The sequence below is a fragment of the Aegilops tauschii genome, chromosome 5, assembly GCF_002575655.3.
Source record: "Aegilops tauschii subsp. strangulata cultivar AL8/78 chromosome 5, Aet v6.0, whole genome shotgun sequence".
In the NCBI taxonomy this organism is placed as follows: domain Eukaryota; kingdom Viridiplantae; phylum Streptophyta; class Magnoliopsida; order Poales; family Poaceae; genus Aegilops; species Aegilops tauschii.
In genome coordinates, this window is record NC_053039.3 from 115,021,766 (window position 1) to 115,039,157 (window position 17,392).

The 17,392-nt window shown below is 47.5% G+C and overlaps 1 long non-coding RNA gene across 2 annotated transcripts; it reads right to left on the reverse strand.

The window, feature by feature from the left end:
- Positions 1-8,579: 8,579 nt before the first annotated feature.
- Positions 8,580-10,684, reverse strand: LOC109742259 (uncharacterized). 2 transcript variants are annotated; one of them, XR_002227819.4, is made up of 3 exons: positions 10,101-10,684; positions 9,706-9,901; positions 8,580-8,848 (listed from the first exon to the last, which is right to left on the reverse strand). It is a non-coding gene; the product is annotated as an uncharacterized lncRNA (long non-coding RNA). The 2 variants fall into 2 exon arrangements; XR_002227820.4 differs by having other exon boundaries at positions 9,720-9,901; positions 10,101-10,672.
- Positions 10,685-17,392: the final 6,708 nt, after the last annotated feature.

Sequence of the window (17,392 nt, forward strand, 5' to 3'; positions counted from 1 at the left end):
GATTATCATGTGGATCTCATCACTCTTAATTATAAAATTTGATTGGGTTATTAATTACCTTTAATTGGGATTGAGATGGGGTTTACCATTCTTAATGTTTAACAACCACCATGATAGTTAAATAAAATTTATTCCTTTGTTGTAGGGGAAAATTGGCTTTTCGCAAAACATATTAACCATACAGCCTCCATCAGCCATATATGCATGTAGTGATATCATTATTCTGTTTATTACTCTTTGGTGTTATATTGCCAGCATATTCCATGTGCTGACCCGTTTTCGGGCTGCAACGTATCATGTTGCAGACTTTTCAGACGACGAGTAAGGTGCCTTAGGTCCTGGTCTTTCACTCAGTGATGTCGTTGGAGTTGATGGACTCACTTTATCTTCCAAGCCTTCCGTTGTTATCGTATTTAGATGGCCTTAAGCCATATTATTTTGTAATAAGTTCTCTTCTGAGACATTCGATGTACTAAGTGTGTGATTGCTACTCTGTTATAAAATCCTTCAAGTACTGTGTGTGTCAGCATTACCGATCCAGGGATGACACTGATGCACAGAGATCAAACTGTATGAGGTCTGGTCGCTACAACATGCCCTTACCAACCAGCCCTACCAAGAAACGACTACTCTACAAAGTGCCGTTATAAGCACGTTTCAACTCATGTCGCCCCTTAAGTCAATGCCTTCTGTTCGACCGGCCAGTTAGGCGTTATGACTTGTGGGACCTACATGTCAGTCTGCATAAAAATCCCCGAGTGACCTCCTACCTCCGGCCCGTCCACCTAGTCATCCTCGGACATGGGACGCAGCTACCGCCGCCGGCAGAAGGCGAGATCAAAACCGCCGGCAGTGCGGAGCCCATCTTGCGGCAGCCCGGATGCCAGCTCCGTCCTGCGCTCGCGGCCGCTAGCTAGCCAAGATAGCTCCGTCCAGCTGCTTGTCTGCTAGGTTTGCTAGCTAGATTGGCATGGAGGCGCGGCGGCTTGCTCGCGTGCGCCGCGCTAAGGCCAGCCATCTGGCTCGAGCGAAGGCCAGCGCAGCGGCTTGCTCGCGCATGAGTCACGCTCGGGCCAGCCTGCCAACCCGTGCGGAGGCCAGCGCGGCGTCCGGCCCATCCAGCAGAGCGGCGGCCAACTCGCTCATCACCGGCACCACTGACGAACACGCATCGGTACTGTTTGAAGTAATGTTCAGGAAAAAAATGATTTGAGGGGGAATAACAGGATAGAAGGTCAGATGTGGGTCCCTCGTGTCAACGGTCAAACAAAATGTGTTGGTTTAAGCTGCCTCGTCAGCACGGACGTGTGGGCCAACCCTGTCATAAACGGGTTTAAACGAGCCTAATCGGCACTAGGTAGTAGTTTTTGGCGCGGATTAAGAAATTTTGGGTATGTTTTTGCTATTTTTTGTACAATAGTTTCTTCCTAGGGCTGGTTGAAAGTGGTAGTTTTTTGTTAAATACTCTACATATTGTAAGTAGGAGTGAAAGTTAAGCTTTGGAAGCCAATAAGCAAGGCTAGTTACATAGTTCCTATGTGTACGTGATTGAAAGTAAATATCAACCATGAGTGACTAATATCTTGATGGAAAACTCGAAACTATGGAAATACTAGAATTTTTTTTGCATGGTTGGAAATACTAGCAATGTTCACGTGTGTTGCAACTGATCATAATTAGAATAATACTTATTCACAAACTTGATACAAAACACTCTAATTTTGATATACATATATCACTAGAGATATGTTATGTTTCAATCAGAATATATTCCTTGGGCTGTTTTGGTGAGGTGAGGGAGGGATGTGGTTGGTTTTAAGATACTAATTATGGGTTTTTCTGCAAATTGGTAGAGAAGTGGGATGTTGGTGAGAAAAGGCAACAACTTACCTCACAGTCGTTAGATGTAGATCTAATGGTCAGAAATGACGGATGGCAGACACACCATCATCACCAACTTAGTCTTCTGTAGGAGTACTAGCAAGATGTCCGTGCATTGCACGGAACATCAAGATGCATTTTTTTATAAAGCACTTGTTGTGATTGTCCCATGAGGGAGTAATCCCATGTGTAAAAACTAATGATATCTCGAGAAAGAGGAGATAAGGTGAAGAGGAGTGGGCCGTGGTGGTGATTGGTGGTCGGACTAAGCGGAGGCATGGGGATGGACGGCGCCGGCAGCGGCCACCAGGCCAGTTTGTTCCAGAGGCTTCCTTTTTTAATTGCTCAATAATGAGGTTGTTGGAGATAAGGATGAATGAGGGAAGGCCTTGTCTGCAAATGTGGAGAGAGGTGCGGGTATCTTTTAGTTTAATTTCCTTCCGTCAGATATAGATCGGACGGTCTATATTGCAAGATAGCACGCGTACCATCATCACCAACTTGGTTTTTTTATAAGAGAAGAAATATAAGTATGGAGATACAAACGTATTATTGATACTTGTTTCCGTAAACTAGGATCTACATTCTATTCAACGGCTCGGCATGTGGGGCCTTAGCACAATGACTTCTCGACTGTGTAAAACAAAGGTTTTCCCGTCGCTGATAAGGAGGGGTGACGGCGGCGCGCTTTCGGCTTGCTCTAGTCCTAGTAGTCATACTAGGTGGTCTAAGCACGTGTAGATTTATTCTTTTTCACGTCTCGTGTTTGCCGTACTGCCACGACTGGTGATGAATAGACGGTAAGTTATTCACGGGGAAACCCTTGTTGAGCGTGTTTGCGTTGGAGATAGAGAGAGAGAGAGAGAGAGAGAGAGAGAGAGAGAGAGAGAGAGAGAGAGAGTGTGCGTGTGTGATATGTCTAAAGACTGAGGCAATGATAAGAGATTCTTTGTGTCTATGTGTGTGGAGGATAGAGAGAGACATGTACATGGGGCTTTGTGTTGTGTAACGTGGAGACACATAGACATAATCAGAGAGTGAGTGTGTGAGATACACATGCGGACATGGGGAGAGATGTGTGAGTTAGAGAGATGGAGAATTTTGGTGTGCATCTGAGCTAGAGAGAGGGGGGATATATACATACCTAGAGCTGGAGAGAATATGCAAGGGTGTGTGCCTTAAAAGAAGGATCCAGATAGATGGGTGTTTGTGCGTGTCTGTGTGTGTTTGTGCGCGCGTTTGTGTGTGAGAGGGAGTGTGTGTATGTGGAGTAGAGAGACCACTAATGATGTAAACCTAGTATAAGGGAAGGGGGAATGGTGTGACATGTGTGTCAAAGAGAGACAAAGGCATGTGTAGTAGCGGGATAGCATGGGTGCGGGCGGGGAGTAGACTTGTCACAGCCCTAGCATTGTTTGCAATTAGTGGCACAAGCATCCATGCATCATGTCTAAATTACTTCTTTAATTTCAAATGGGGATTGGTAAACCCTAGCACCAAATGAAATTCAAATAGGTTCAAATAAAATATTTTTCAATGACCCAGAATGCCCTTTGGAAATGTTCATGATTTCTGATAAAAGTGAAAACCTCAGCCAAAAATGATGAACATATTTATAGGTCATTCCTGGATTTTTGAATTAAATCATAAACTATTTGACTTTGTGCATTTAAACACTATAAATAATTTAAATGCTCAAATAATGTTGGAACTATTTGTGGACCACTGAAATAATTCAGAAAGTGCTCATGAATATTTTCAGGATTTATAAAATTGATTTGGTTTTTAAAATTGGATCAAAAACAAACTGCAAATTAGAAAACAAAAATAGAAAAGGGTTAGAACTCACCTGGCTTACCTGTCCAGCCCAGCCGGCCTGGCACTATGCCGGCCCAGCCCACCTGGCGCTGCCAGTCGTCTCCCACCTCCTGCCAGTGGGCAGGAGGGCGCGTTCTCGCCGCGCGCCGGCACACGCGCGGTCACCTCCTGCTTGCCGACGAGCCCCTGGACGCGTGGACGACTTTCCCGTGTCGTCCCGATCCCGCTGACCCCCCTGCACCTCTCCCCTCTCTCCCTTGGACCTCTCTCTTTCACCACCGAACGGAGCCGCCACCACCGTCGTCGTTCGCCGCTGCCACCGACCTCCCCACGCCCATCCAGCTATGCCACGAGCTCCACCTCGACCCTCGCATCCTCTGCACCAAGACAGGCGCCGCCAAGAGCTCTGTAACGACGACCCCGAGCTCTTCTTCCTCCCTCGGACGCTGAGATCGCCGGCGACCTCCTGCCATCACCAGCCCTTCCCCGAGCTCTCCGAGGCCACCACTGCATTCGCCGTGAGCTCCTCTTCCTTCTCCCCCTAGCCACGTCGCTCGAGCTGCCCCCTAACCCCGTTGGCCATCACGGCCGAGAGCTCGGCTCCGCCGGCCATGTCGCCGTCGTGGCCACAGACGCGTAAGCTCGAAACCGAGCGCGTCACCGTGCTCAGCACATCACCAGGAGGCCGTACCACCCGGTCGTTCGCTCCGCCGTGCCCCACAGCACCATTCCCAACCTCGCCCGAACTCCGGCCGCCGCGGGAGTGGACGCCGCCGTTGTTCTAGGCCACCTCCGGCGAAACCAATGGCACTAGTCGATGCGGCCGAGCCTCCTCGTCACGTAGATGGCCTCCGCCGTTGGTTTGGTTGCCGGAGATGCAATCCCGCAGCCCTCCGCCGCGTCTGGCCTTGCCGGCGTCACGTCGCCGGTGGGTTTGACCCCACTGACCCGGGGTTTGACCCTGTTTGACCTCCCCTGGGTCCTCACGTGTGGGCCCAGGCCCCTGCTTAATTAGTGTTAGGTTTAATTAGTATTAATTAACTTAGTTAATTAGATGAGCCACTGACATGTGGGCCCAGGCCCTAACTAACTCAGGTTAGTATTTAACTTAGCACTAACTAACTGTGTTAGTTAGTTAGTCACTGACCAATGGGCCCCAAGGTCAGGTTTGACCTCGACGACCCCCGCTGACCTGCTGACATCACAATGACATCATGCTGATGCAGTAAATGTTTTCTGGAGTTTTAAATAAATCAGAAATGATTTATTTATTTCAGAAAATGTCCAAAACTTCTAAAATTCATAGAAATTCAACCATAACTCGGAATGAAATAAGTTTTATATGAAAAATGATCAGAAAAATCCAATCTATCCATCTGTACTGGTTTCATGCATGTTTAAACAAGATAATTTGCTGTTTAGTGCAAAACATGATAAAGCACTATTTAAGATCACAAATGAGCTTGAACTTTGAATCTTTGGTTCAAAATAGCTCAAACCCATCTGGTTGTAGTTGCACTAGCTCAACACACTCATTTTGCCATGTCATTATCATGCATCATAATTGTTGCATTGCATTGATCGTGTTCTTCCTTGTTTGCCGGTATTTGTCCCCTCTCAGTAGACGTGGTTCCGACGATAGAGTTTGATGACACCGATGAAGAGCTATATTATCTTCAGAAGTGTCAGGCAAGCAAAAACCCCTTGTTCATTCCGATACAATCCCACTCTCCCGCTTCTGCTCTCTTTTACTGCATTAAGACAACAACGCTTCAACTATTACATGTTGCGGTAGTTGAACCCCTTTACTCTGCATGACCTGTCTTTGCCACAGTAAATAGATGAAACCCACTAGCATGAGTAGGAATTGTTTGAGCCCTATTGTGCCTACTCATTCATGCTTGTTGTCATGCCTGCTACTGCTTAGAGTTGAGTCAGGTCTGATTCATCGAGGATGAATTGGAATGTGGTGAACATGTCTTACTGTTGAGAGCTAAGTGTGTGAACACGATTTGGTAAAGGTAGCGGTGAGAGGCCATGTAGGAGTACATGGTGGGTTGTCTCATTGAAGCCGTCCTCAGGAACTGAGTTCTGTGTTTGTGATCCATGAACAACTACTACCACACATTGGGATCCTTAATTGACTCTCTCGACTTATTAATCGCCTTGATCTCTGTCCAGGAGTTGCAACTAGTTTCTGGTGTTTGTAGGATATGTGTTGGAGCCCGTACGTAGCGCTGACCCTAGGGGTGGGCTATGATGCGGTAGATACACCATGGCACGGTGTACCGGGTGCCCGTTTGTTGTCTCGGGAACCCTGCACACATTGTTTGGGGCTGTGAGCGAAACCCCGGCCAGATCTCCTCGCGGATGGAACCTGAATAGGCGATAAACCTGGACTAGAGACTTGTGTGGTTAGTCAGGTCGTGGCCGACTCCCTCGCGAGGCTTCCGCTTGAAGGTTGCCGAGATACACGACGTGTACATGGTGGTAAGTGGCGAGAGCGTGTGTGAAGAAGTACACCCCTGCAGGGTTATAAATGATCTATTCGAATAGCCGTGTTCGCGGTAAAGGACTTCTGGGTTGCCTGTACAGTTCATAGAGAAGTGAAAGTGGATACTCTAAAATGCGCAAGATAAGCGTGAGTGCTATGGATGGCGTTCTCGTAGGGAGACGGGAGCGGATCCATAGTGGTGTATTGATATGGTGAATATGTGGACTCGTGTGCGCCACCTCAAAAGAGTTACTTGCAGTCATAGTTTAGGATAGCCACTGAGTCAAAGTTGGCTTGCTGCAGTCAAACTCCATCACCCCCTTTGTTGATACTGATGCATATGTAGCTAGTTCTGATGTAAGTCTTGTTGGGTACATTTGTACTCACGTTCGCCTATTTTATGTTTTGCAGAGAGACGTCAGTCTCGCTAGTAGTTCCGTGTGGACTTCGACATTTAGCTTGATACCTCAGCTACGATCTTGTGCCCTCGGCAGGATCTGGTAGATAGTCAGGCTTCTCAGCCTTTTTCATTTGTAGATGTCTATACTCAGACATGTTAAGCTTCCGCATGTGCTTTCACTTGTGCTCTGAATGTTGGGTCATGAGATCCATGTTTGTAACATCTTGCTCCTCGGAGCCTATTGAATAGATACTTGAGTTGTAGAGTCATGTTGTGATGCCATGTTGTATTTGCACATATCGAGCATATTGTGTGTATGGTTGAAATGCTTGGTATGTGTGGGATCCGACAACCTAGTTGTTTATCCTTGATAGCCTCTCTTATGGGGAAATGTAGTCTAGTGCTTCCACTGAGCCATGGTAGTCTGCTACATCTCGGTTTACCGGAGTCCTGCTAGCCCAGTTCCTACTGCTCCGGAATACTTAGACTGGCCGGCATGTGATCCACTTCGTTCCTGCGTCTGTCCCTTCGGGGAAATGTCACGCGGTGACTTCCGGAGTCCTGCTAGCCTGCTACAGCCCGGGTTCCCGGAGTCCTGTTAGCCCAGTTGCTACAGCCCGGATTCACACGCTGATGACCGACACGTTCGATGCTGGTTCATGTATGCCTGTCCCCGTAAGTTAGCGCCACTTTGGGTTCATGACTAGTCATGTCGGTCCGGGTTCTCTGTCATATGGATGCTAGCAACACTATCATATACGTGAGCCAAAAGGCGCAAACGGTCCCGGGCCAGGTAAGGTGGCACCCGTGGGAATACCGTGCGTGAGGCCGCAAAGTGATATAGATAGGGAGAGAGGGTCGTTTGTGTCCATAAGTGGCGTATAGATAGGGAGACAATGTTGTTGTTCGAAATTGGCCTATGTACAGAGACAAAAGGGAAGCGAGTCATCGTGTGTGTGATAGGGACTTCATGAGAGATCTAGAATAGATGGTGTAGAGAACAACGTGCGAGATTGAGAACGATGATACATTAGGGAGCTATGGAAAGAGTCACGGCATATATGTATACAGGGAAGGAGCTGGGGCGGGTCCGCATGTGGGAGAGATAGAAAGAGGAGAGTGGTGCACAAGGAGACAAAGTGTGCTTGTTTGCAGTGGGGTGGTGTGTGAGGTGAGTGTGCGAGAACCACATAACTAGGGAGATAGACGTTTGGGGGCGACGTTTTGTGTGTATGGGAAAGATACACTCTACATAGTGCATGTGCTTGGGAAAGAGAGATGCCGAGAGACCTAGAGAGTGGGGGAAGAGATGTGTGCATGCCCGAAAGACAAAGTGATAGAAGACCTATATTGGGGTCCAGACTCACTACAAGAAATATGCATGTTTATGACAAAAAAAATTGACCGTGATCAAATTGGTCATAAATCTATGACCTTTATTTGCAAAATGGTCAAGGAGTGTCCGGGAGGGTCCAAACCCCAACATTTTAAGACCATCTATGTCAAAAGGTCATAATCCCATTGCAGAAAATGGTCATAAGGATCTATAGCATTGTTTGTGGACATATTTTCAACTGACTATCACTACTGAAGAGACATCCTATGCAAACCGTTTTTACCCCCTTTCGGTGACATAATTTTAAACTATCACCTTGCATGTGTGGGCGATAGGGAGGGCTATCGCACACGCTACCAAAAAACTGTTTGTGATAGGTGGGTCCATCGCACAGTTGTACACAAAAACTCTGTGCAATTAATGTGGATTAGTATCACAGATGGTTAGTTCACGAAAATTGTGTCTAATGTGTGAGTTGCACACGATTAGAAAGAAAAAACCGTGTATGCTGTGAATGCCATCACACAATTAGATTTACAAAACTATGTGCAATGTGTGATCTTAACAACATGTTAATTAGTCCTAAAATCATCTAGACAGTAATCAAATTACTACGATCACTATTTCACGAAGAAATGTAACAGAAGACATCACACATTCAAAATCCACTATATGATTTGTTTCCAACAGGTATGTAACATCAACATGTTTCAAGCTTTTTCATACAACATACACAAGTGCAAATGTACTATCTCACACCACACGACAGCCAACACATAAAACTAGCAATCACACTAATTACATCGACATGTTTCAAGCATTTTCATACAACATACACAAGTGCAAATGTACTATCTGTCTCTTGTTCATCCACAACATCAACTACCAAACCTTCTAAGATTTCTTGTTGTATCTCACCCTGAAAAACCAAGAGAAAAGGGTGACAAGGTCAAAAGAAGTACATGACTATATTTTATTTCAATTTAAAGGTAGCGATTTAATCATTCAACACTACAGAAGTTAGTGGCTTATTAGTTCCATGAGCTTCCCAAGAAGTTCTTGGAGTCGTACTGCTTTGTGGGTCGCTGCTTGCACCATGGACAGTGGTAGTAAGAACAAGTCCATTATGGAACAAAATGAAGAACAACAGTAGAAGCATCTAAAGTGCAGCTTTCCAAAGCATTGGCTTCATACATGCCATTTTTTCATGCACCATAGCAGCAAACATCCATAAAATGATCACAAGCTACATTAATTAATCAAATGCTCAGACAAGCGAGTATATTGTCTAGTTGATTCCCATCACATGAACACTACAACTACCTACAAGAAGTGACAGAGGATAAACACAATTTTCACCGAACAATGAGGAACAAAAATTGAACAAAAACTAGGTTATGTAAAAAGTATATTTGCAACAAAGGCACAAGTAGGTTATGTAAATAAAAGAGTTTCATCCATTCATAAAGAAACAGTGATTGCATCACCAGTCTCATTAGTTTCACAGCACTATGCTACTAGCATGAAGAAACATCGCATCATAGAGACTGTCTGCTGAAACACACACAGATGTGCCAGTCCTGAATCCTGATGAATATGTACGTGGCATGCATGCCTACACTATCATGAAACCTCTAAGCTATAAATGAACTGAAACCCACCAAGATGAAACTGCTACCCCAGCCATTCATATCATCAACAGTACTACATGCGCCCATATGAATGTATTAATCAGAGGAACAATTCTAAATAATTAACCAGACAACAAGGGGATACCTGCTTGCATTTACCTGCAGCTCGGTGATGCGTGCGTGCATAGGTGACCAAGGCCGTGCAGGCAAGGAAGCAGTAGAGGATGTGCAGCTACAACGATTTAATCGAGCTGGAGCGCCCGCCCAAATGCGATCTTGCTCGAACGAACCACCAGCCTTCGCCCAGACTCGTCCCCTGATGGGCGCCCCAGATCCCTGCTCTGCTTGGAAACAAGAACAAAACAAGTAACTCCAGTTTCTAACCAAATCAGTACATCCAGCCTACAAGTATGGCGAATTGAAACAAGTGGAAAGAATCTCTGAAGATTGCTACCCGTGACCACAGAGGAGCTCAATACTATCCTACTCGACACTCTATTGATCTACAGAGCGTGGAAAGCTCGGGTCCATAGCACCCACCCCATGAAACGCGCCGCGACGAGGCCGCGTGGGGAGCCAGCGAGACGCCCGCCGGCCGGCCGACAAGCAGGAGTTGGCGAAGTGGGCCCGCCTCATGACGGCGGCCGCGGGGGCCATTTGACCACGGTGGGAGCGAGGAGGGGAGGGTTCAGGTCTGTGTGCGTGGGGTTTCAGAGCTCGGAGCAGGATGACGTCAGATCGAGCGAATGGCGAGCAGACGGCACCGGAGATTGGTGGAACCGCCGAGGCCAAGGGGTTACGCAGAAAATCACCTCAGGAGGGCTCAAGGCACCGTGGATCCGCGTGGATCAGCCGAAGACGCTGCAGATCTGCCGCGTGGCCGCTGTGGATCCGACTAAGAGCAGCTCGAGAAACAACCGCAAGGAGGAGGCGGGCTTGGTCTCGGATCCGCCGGCAGCGCCATGGGTTGGTGGATCTGGGGCCAAGGGAAGGGAGAGATGGTGATGGGAGGGGGGGGGGGGGGGGGGGGGTGGTGGTGGTGGCCGGCGGCGGAGGAGGAGGTCACCGGTGAGGGCGGAGCAGCTGGGGTGGGGGAGAGAGGCGGCGGCTCTCTGGAAGTGAACGAGAACCAGAGAGAGGAAGGGATTGGGACGTCGGGGCCGGGTGGGGCGTCCCGGCCGGAGCGTGGTGGGCCGTTGGATCTCACACAGATGAACGGTGGTCACGCATGATCCGTGGGAGGTTCCTCTCGACCAATCAAAACACAGCATTGTCTAAAACCGTCAAACATTCTCAAATTTTTGGCATGCCATATTCAGGTCATATCATAACACCATGCCAATTTTCACATTTTTTCAGACCACATTTACATTTTCTAGAATTAAAATATCAGTAAAGTCTATGTTCGTGGTTGACTCTTGCCACATAAATCTTTGAAATTTATTTTCATTTCTTGTATAAGACATACAAATGTACTCAAGACACAAAATATGTTTTTTCAAATCGTTTTTATATGCACTTTTTCATCTACTTATGGTTCAAATTTGAATTATATCCATTAAATGCATGTAAATGTAGTTAATGACTAAAATATAGAAAATGATTCCGAAAAGGTGCTAAATTTGCACACGGTGATTTCTGTGGTATATATTGAGTCTAGAAAAAAATGGGTTAAAAGATGAAGGAAATATTGTTTCCCCTTCTCTAGGTGCATTCACTCTCGAAAGCACGACTATTCCTCGAAGATGGTTCGATTTCTAAAGAGTGTATATTAAAAAAATTGTCAAACCGTCTCCAATTTTTAGCACAATATACTGAGGTCATATCAAGAAAACATGTCAAGTTTTGTATTTTTCACACTTCGTTTACATTTTTTTGAATTAAAATAGCAGTAAACTCCATGTTTGCGGTTGATTATTGCGACATAGATATTTGAAATTTATATTCATTTCTTGCGTGAGGCATACAAATATACCCAATACCCTAAATATGATTTTTCAAATCATTTTTTTGTACTGTTTCATGTACTCGTAGTTCAAATTTGATTTATATCAATTAAATGACTAAAAACATAGTTAATGACTCAACTATAGCAAATAAGCTCTGAAAAGTGCCAAAATTTAACATGAAGAATCCTATGATGTAGGTTAAGTGTGGACAAAAATTCAAGGTCAACTGACAAAAGAGAATGGCAGTTCGTCTCAAACTTGGTGCATTCACTTGCGAAACCACGATCATTACTCATAGGTTGTTCAATTTCTAAAGGGTGTACATAAAAACAATTGTGAAACATTCTCAATTTTTTACCATGACATACTAACATCATATAATGACACCATGTCAAATTTCATATTTTTCAGACTTCATTTACATTTTCTATAATTAAGATACCTATAAACTCCATATTATTGGTTGACTCTTGCCACATATATCTTTTAAATTTATATTAATTTCTTGTATGAGGCATACAAATATACTCAAGACACCACATATGATTTTTCAAATCATTTGTGTGCACTGTTTCATGTAATCATAGTTCAATTTTGAATTATATTCGTTAAATGCTTATAATGCAGTTAATGACTCAAATATAGCAAATGAGCACTGTTTCATGCAACTTAGTCCACTGCGTTTTCATTCTACAAATATATAGAACCTCCTGATATTAGTTTTATTTATATATTTCAAATTTGACCCATTCCTCCTAAATCGGTGAAGATTTTCCTTTTTGATGAGAGGTGGATCGAAAGCTTTTGACACACAACCATTTGGTTAATTTGACATAAAATATGGTCTAATATTTTTGAAAATGGGATGATGAACTTTTGCAACAAATATTTTGTAGGTTCTTAAAAATTAATCATTTTTTGCACTTGGAAAATGAAAAATGAATTTTTTGTGCAAACAAAATAAAAACTCCATTCGACAACATTACGTGCCATTCCAAGATGCATACAAATGCAAAATATGAGGTCATTTGGACAAACTATGGCATGAATTTCGCCATCACGTTCGTTGTTTGGCTTGACAGCTGTGAATCTTCATACATGCTACCTCATTTTCAAGAACACTTTTTTTAAGGTACTTGCCGCACTCCAAGTTTGTAATTTTTTCTAAAAACTAGGTCACATACAATGACACAATGCGATGGTTTTGCATTTTTTATTTTTTATTTTTTTCCTATGTTGATTTTAAAATGCAGTCAAAATTGCCTGCAAGACCGTTCGTAGCTAGGCGTGGAATCTTGCATAGCTTTTGTTGGATCTCTAATGAAACAACTACTTATGTACCTAGTAATTATTTTGGAAAAATAAAGAGAAAACTAGGAAGTAGATGTAATTCAAATTTGACCTAATTCCTGCTGAATCAATGAAGATTTGCCTTTTTGATGAGAGGTGGATCGAAAGCTTTTCACACACAACCATTTGTTTAATTCGACATAAAATATGGTCTGTTATTTTTTTAAATGGAGTCGTGACATTTTGAAACAAATATTTTATATGCTCTTTACAAAAAAAAATTGCATTTTTCGCACTCGGAAAAGGGAAAAATAACTTTTTTGTGCAAAGAAAATAAAAACTCCATTTGACAACATTATTTTCCATTCCAAGGCGCATACTTACCCAAAATATGAGATTTTTTTACAAACTATGGCATGGATTTCGCTATCACATTCGTTATTTGGTTATTTGATGCTATTCTTTTCCGTTCGAATGTTTTCGTTGTTGTACCTAGTTTAATCTCAACCCTTATATTTTGATTCAAAGATTATGGTATCATGAAGGATATTATATCACCACCTCCAAACTTAGTTGTAAAGTGGTTCTAATCTATTTTTTTAAAGATTTATTGGAAACTATTTTAAAAAATAAGAAAAACTTTTTAACCAAAAAGGGATGCAGGAGAGCTGGGCCGGCCCAAGGCCAGCCACAGCCGGCCACCAAACCCAACCCGCAGCCCACCACATCGCCTCCCCCTCGTCCTCTTATTGATCCCCTCTCATCGCCCAAACCCTAACTCATATCCCCTTCATTCCCCTGCCTCCCCTTCTCTCCCTTTCCCCGATCCAGATCGACAACGCCGGCTCCCTCTCTCCCTCGCCGGCAGGTCCCTCCACCGCCGTCCCTCCTACCCCAGCCCCGGCCATCCTCCCTTCCGCCACCCTCTCATATCCTTGTCGCTCGCCTTTGTCCTCCTCCAGCCGATCGAGCGCGCCACCCAATCTCACTAGCGACATATGCACTGCCGCCCAGCAGCCACGGTGTCGCGGCCGGCCAGCTCGTCGGCGTGCACATGCTTCAATGCACGCCGCTCCATCGAGTCGGCCGGACCGCGGCGGTGCGTGACCTAGGGTTTGTGGTTGCTTTGCCCCACGCCGTCCATGACTCTCCGGCAACCAGGACGGCGACGGCATCGACGGGATCGTCGAACGGCTGTCGTCCACCTCACGCTGCAGGGAGGGGTCGGTTGTCTACTCGGACGAGGCGACGGCTGTGTTCGTCGTTCCCCTCCCCGGCAGTCGATCCTGGCCACCGCTGCTTCACTCTTCCGCCGGCGTCTCCGCGAGGGCTTCCGACGCGAGGTAGGCCATGGAAGCGCCGGACCTTAAGGCCGGCCGTGCTGCTCCTGCTCCGGCTGAGCACATCCATAACTATATTTACATAAGAATATTTTTTGTGAGAAAGATGTGCTATTTCGACGCTCATTTGTATGATTTAGGCATTCTGTAATTAACTTGTCAAAGATTAAAAATTGGGTATGTCTATGCCATATGCTCCCTGTCGTTGGGACATTATGATATGCCATTTTTATTGTCATGTTAGCCTGGTGAACCTTATCATCTGAACTGTCGTACTAGATGGTTTCTAGGTGTATATCTATGGATGCACTCAATAGCTAGTATATAATGTTTAATTTTTTTCATGACTTTGCCATGGAAAGTTAGCATCGAAATTTTTTAGTTTAGGACAATGCACAAATGTTCACATTGCCTCAAGGGTACATATTTTATTGTATTAGAACAACTGCATGCTTCCCTCATTGATGCTATTACAGATAATATATTTGAGTACGCAGATGCCGGAGGGGTCGTGCCTGAGGAGACCGAGCTCGCAGTACTGCTCCTTTTCAATGGCAACAAGGGAAGGGTCGACGAGGATAACAGGGTCCCTACACCAACAGGTTAGGTTTTGCTGGCTGCTCGGTAGTTCTCCGACCACTCCCTAATTTTCCTTGGTCTTGTAGGTAACTGGCGCAGCTGCTGTAACTTGAGACACTAGACTGGAGGAAGGATCATGAGGAGAACAACTATACAATGTTGTGGATGAACAACATGATGGTAGGTAATTCTTGTGTATGATACCATGTTAGTTATCTCAGTTTATCCATACCTTACAAGAAATTTGGTGAGTATATTTGAGAAATCATACAAGGCTTTGTCGGCGTTCTGGGAACGGGGGTCCCCAGACTTGCCTGCCTGCGGCCCACGGCGTGGCTGCGCTAGCAGGCCTGTACGGCCCATCTTCGTCAACAAGGCATCCAAGAGCCTCGCGAGGCGGGCGACGCAAGACCTCCTCAGGAGCGGTCCCTCTAGGCGGGCTCACGAGGACCGAAGATATCAAGGCGGGGCAAACCTCACGAGGCTCTCGTGACGTGAGCCATGACGATCGGGACCAGACGGGCGCCAGGCGGGCGCCAGCGCGCGCAGCGTCCTCGTTTACTCTTTGGTGCTAAGAAGGCAAGCGCAGGCGAGGAGTACCGAGGCATCAGTCAAAGGTTGCCATATCAGTGCAACGAGACCAAGACCAGAAGGACGGCAGGACGGAGGTCATCGTGGAGCCCAGGACGGCGTCACCACCAGAGCCTTTCGCAGGCAAAGACCATTTATGTCAGGATAGCTTGTACTAGCTGTCCCCCTTCAAATTTGCCCGCCGTTGTTGGCTCCCTCCCCGCTCAATATTTGGGGAGAGGATCAGGGCCTATATAAGTAGCACTAGCCACCACAGTAGAGGCATCTCAGCTCAGTCTGATCTGATCAAGAGCCTACCCTAGCTACAAGAACACCTCAACCTCAGGAGGCTGTTCTTCCCCTTGTACTGTTCATCATCAGCCCAAGAGGCAATCCACCACCACCACACTGGAGTAGGGTATTACACCACAATGGTGGCCCGAACCAGTATAAATCTCGTGTCTTTCTGTGTTGCGAGTTGTCGAGTTGTCTGCGAGATCTTAGTGAGTTAGGGCATGGATCGGTAGGAGGGAAAGACTTCGCGCGCACCCCAGAGTTCGAACCTTAAGGGTTTGCCGGAACCCCACATCCGACATTTGGCGCGCCAGGTAGGGGTGCGCCGTAGCTTCCCTTCTGTCGATTCGTCGCTCCGCCGCTCCGTCGTCTCCATGGCGGATGCTCGCCGCGCTCGAGTTGAGCGCCGGGCTGCCCTCACCGCCCGCGTTGCTCAGACGGCTCCCGTCGGCGGGCCACCTCATCGTTCTCCGTCTCCTGCCGCCAATGCTGCCACCGGCCCAGCGGGGAACGAGCAACAGGCGTCCTCGCTGCATCCATCGATGCGGCAGGACGGCCACACCGCCAGTCCGTCGCTGACCTCGGCCGGTTCTTCGTCTCATGCATGCCGCACTCCCATGGAGGCGCGGGCCGCGCTCCTCGCGGCGAACGAGCTCCAGCACTACCACCCAGTCGACGACCTCTACGAGGAGTGGCGCGACCGCGTCGCCGAGCTCGTCCGCGCCGCAAGAGGCTCCCCGGCGCCGTCCCTCTCTCTGCCTCACCCTCCGCCAGCCATAGGCGACGTGGCTCATGGCGCGCCTCCACCACCTTTGCCCCAAGACTGCGCCTTGGCGCCAAGGCGCGCGGCCCCACGACGTGATCCGCCACGTTCGGTGCCCGCGCGCGAAGAGAGAAGCTGCCAAGAAATCCCTCGGCCGTGAGAAGTTGCACCTGCACTCCCCGCGCCGCCTCGTCAAGACCGCGCGCCGCCTGCGGTGGCGCCGCGCGGACCTCATCAAGACCAAGCTCCACCTCCGAGGCGGGCCCCGGCAACCACAGCCGGCTGCCGCGCCTTCACCCCCGAGCTTCGTAGTGTCGCCTGGCCAGGCAAGTTCAAGCCAGATCTGCCCCCCCCGCTACGACGGCACCTCCGACCCCGCGTAGTTCCTGCAGCTCTACGAGCTGAGCATCGAAGCGGCCAACGGCGACGAGAAAGTCATGGCGAACTGGTTCCCTATGGCTCTCAAGGATGGTGCCCGCTCCTGGCTCCTGAACCTGTAGCACGGCTCGATCTCCTCCAGGGATGAGATGCGGGACCGCTTCGTCGCCAACTTCCAGGGCACCCGCGACCGCCCGCCGGCCGCGGGTGACCTGCGCCGCATCAAGCAACAACCATGGGTGACCCTCCAGAAGTACATCCAGCGCTTCAACAACACTCGCCTCAAGATCCCCAAGGTCACGGACGAGGCTATCATCTCCGCGTTCTCAGACGGCGTCCGTGACGTCAAGATGAAGGAAGAGCTCGCAATCCATGAGGAGCTGTGCACATCTCAGGAGCTGTTCAATCTGGCGACCAAGTGCGCAAGAGCTGAGGAGGGGCGCCTCTCCCTCCTCGAGCTGCCAGCCGCGGGCACAGAGGAGAAGAAAGCCAAGGCCAAGGACGTGAAGCGCAAGGAAGCTGCAGTGCTCGCAGCGGAGCCCGACACCAAGCGGGGCAGAGATCAGCCCGAGTCATCCAAGAACAGCCGACCGTTCTGCGCCTTCCACAATCTGAACACCCACAACACCAGTGACTGTCAAGAGCTCAGAGCCATTCACGAAGGACGTT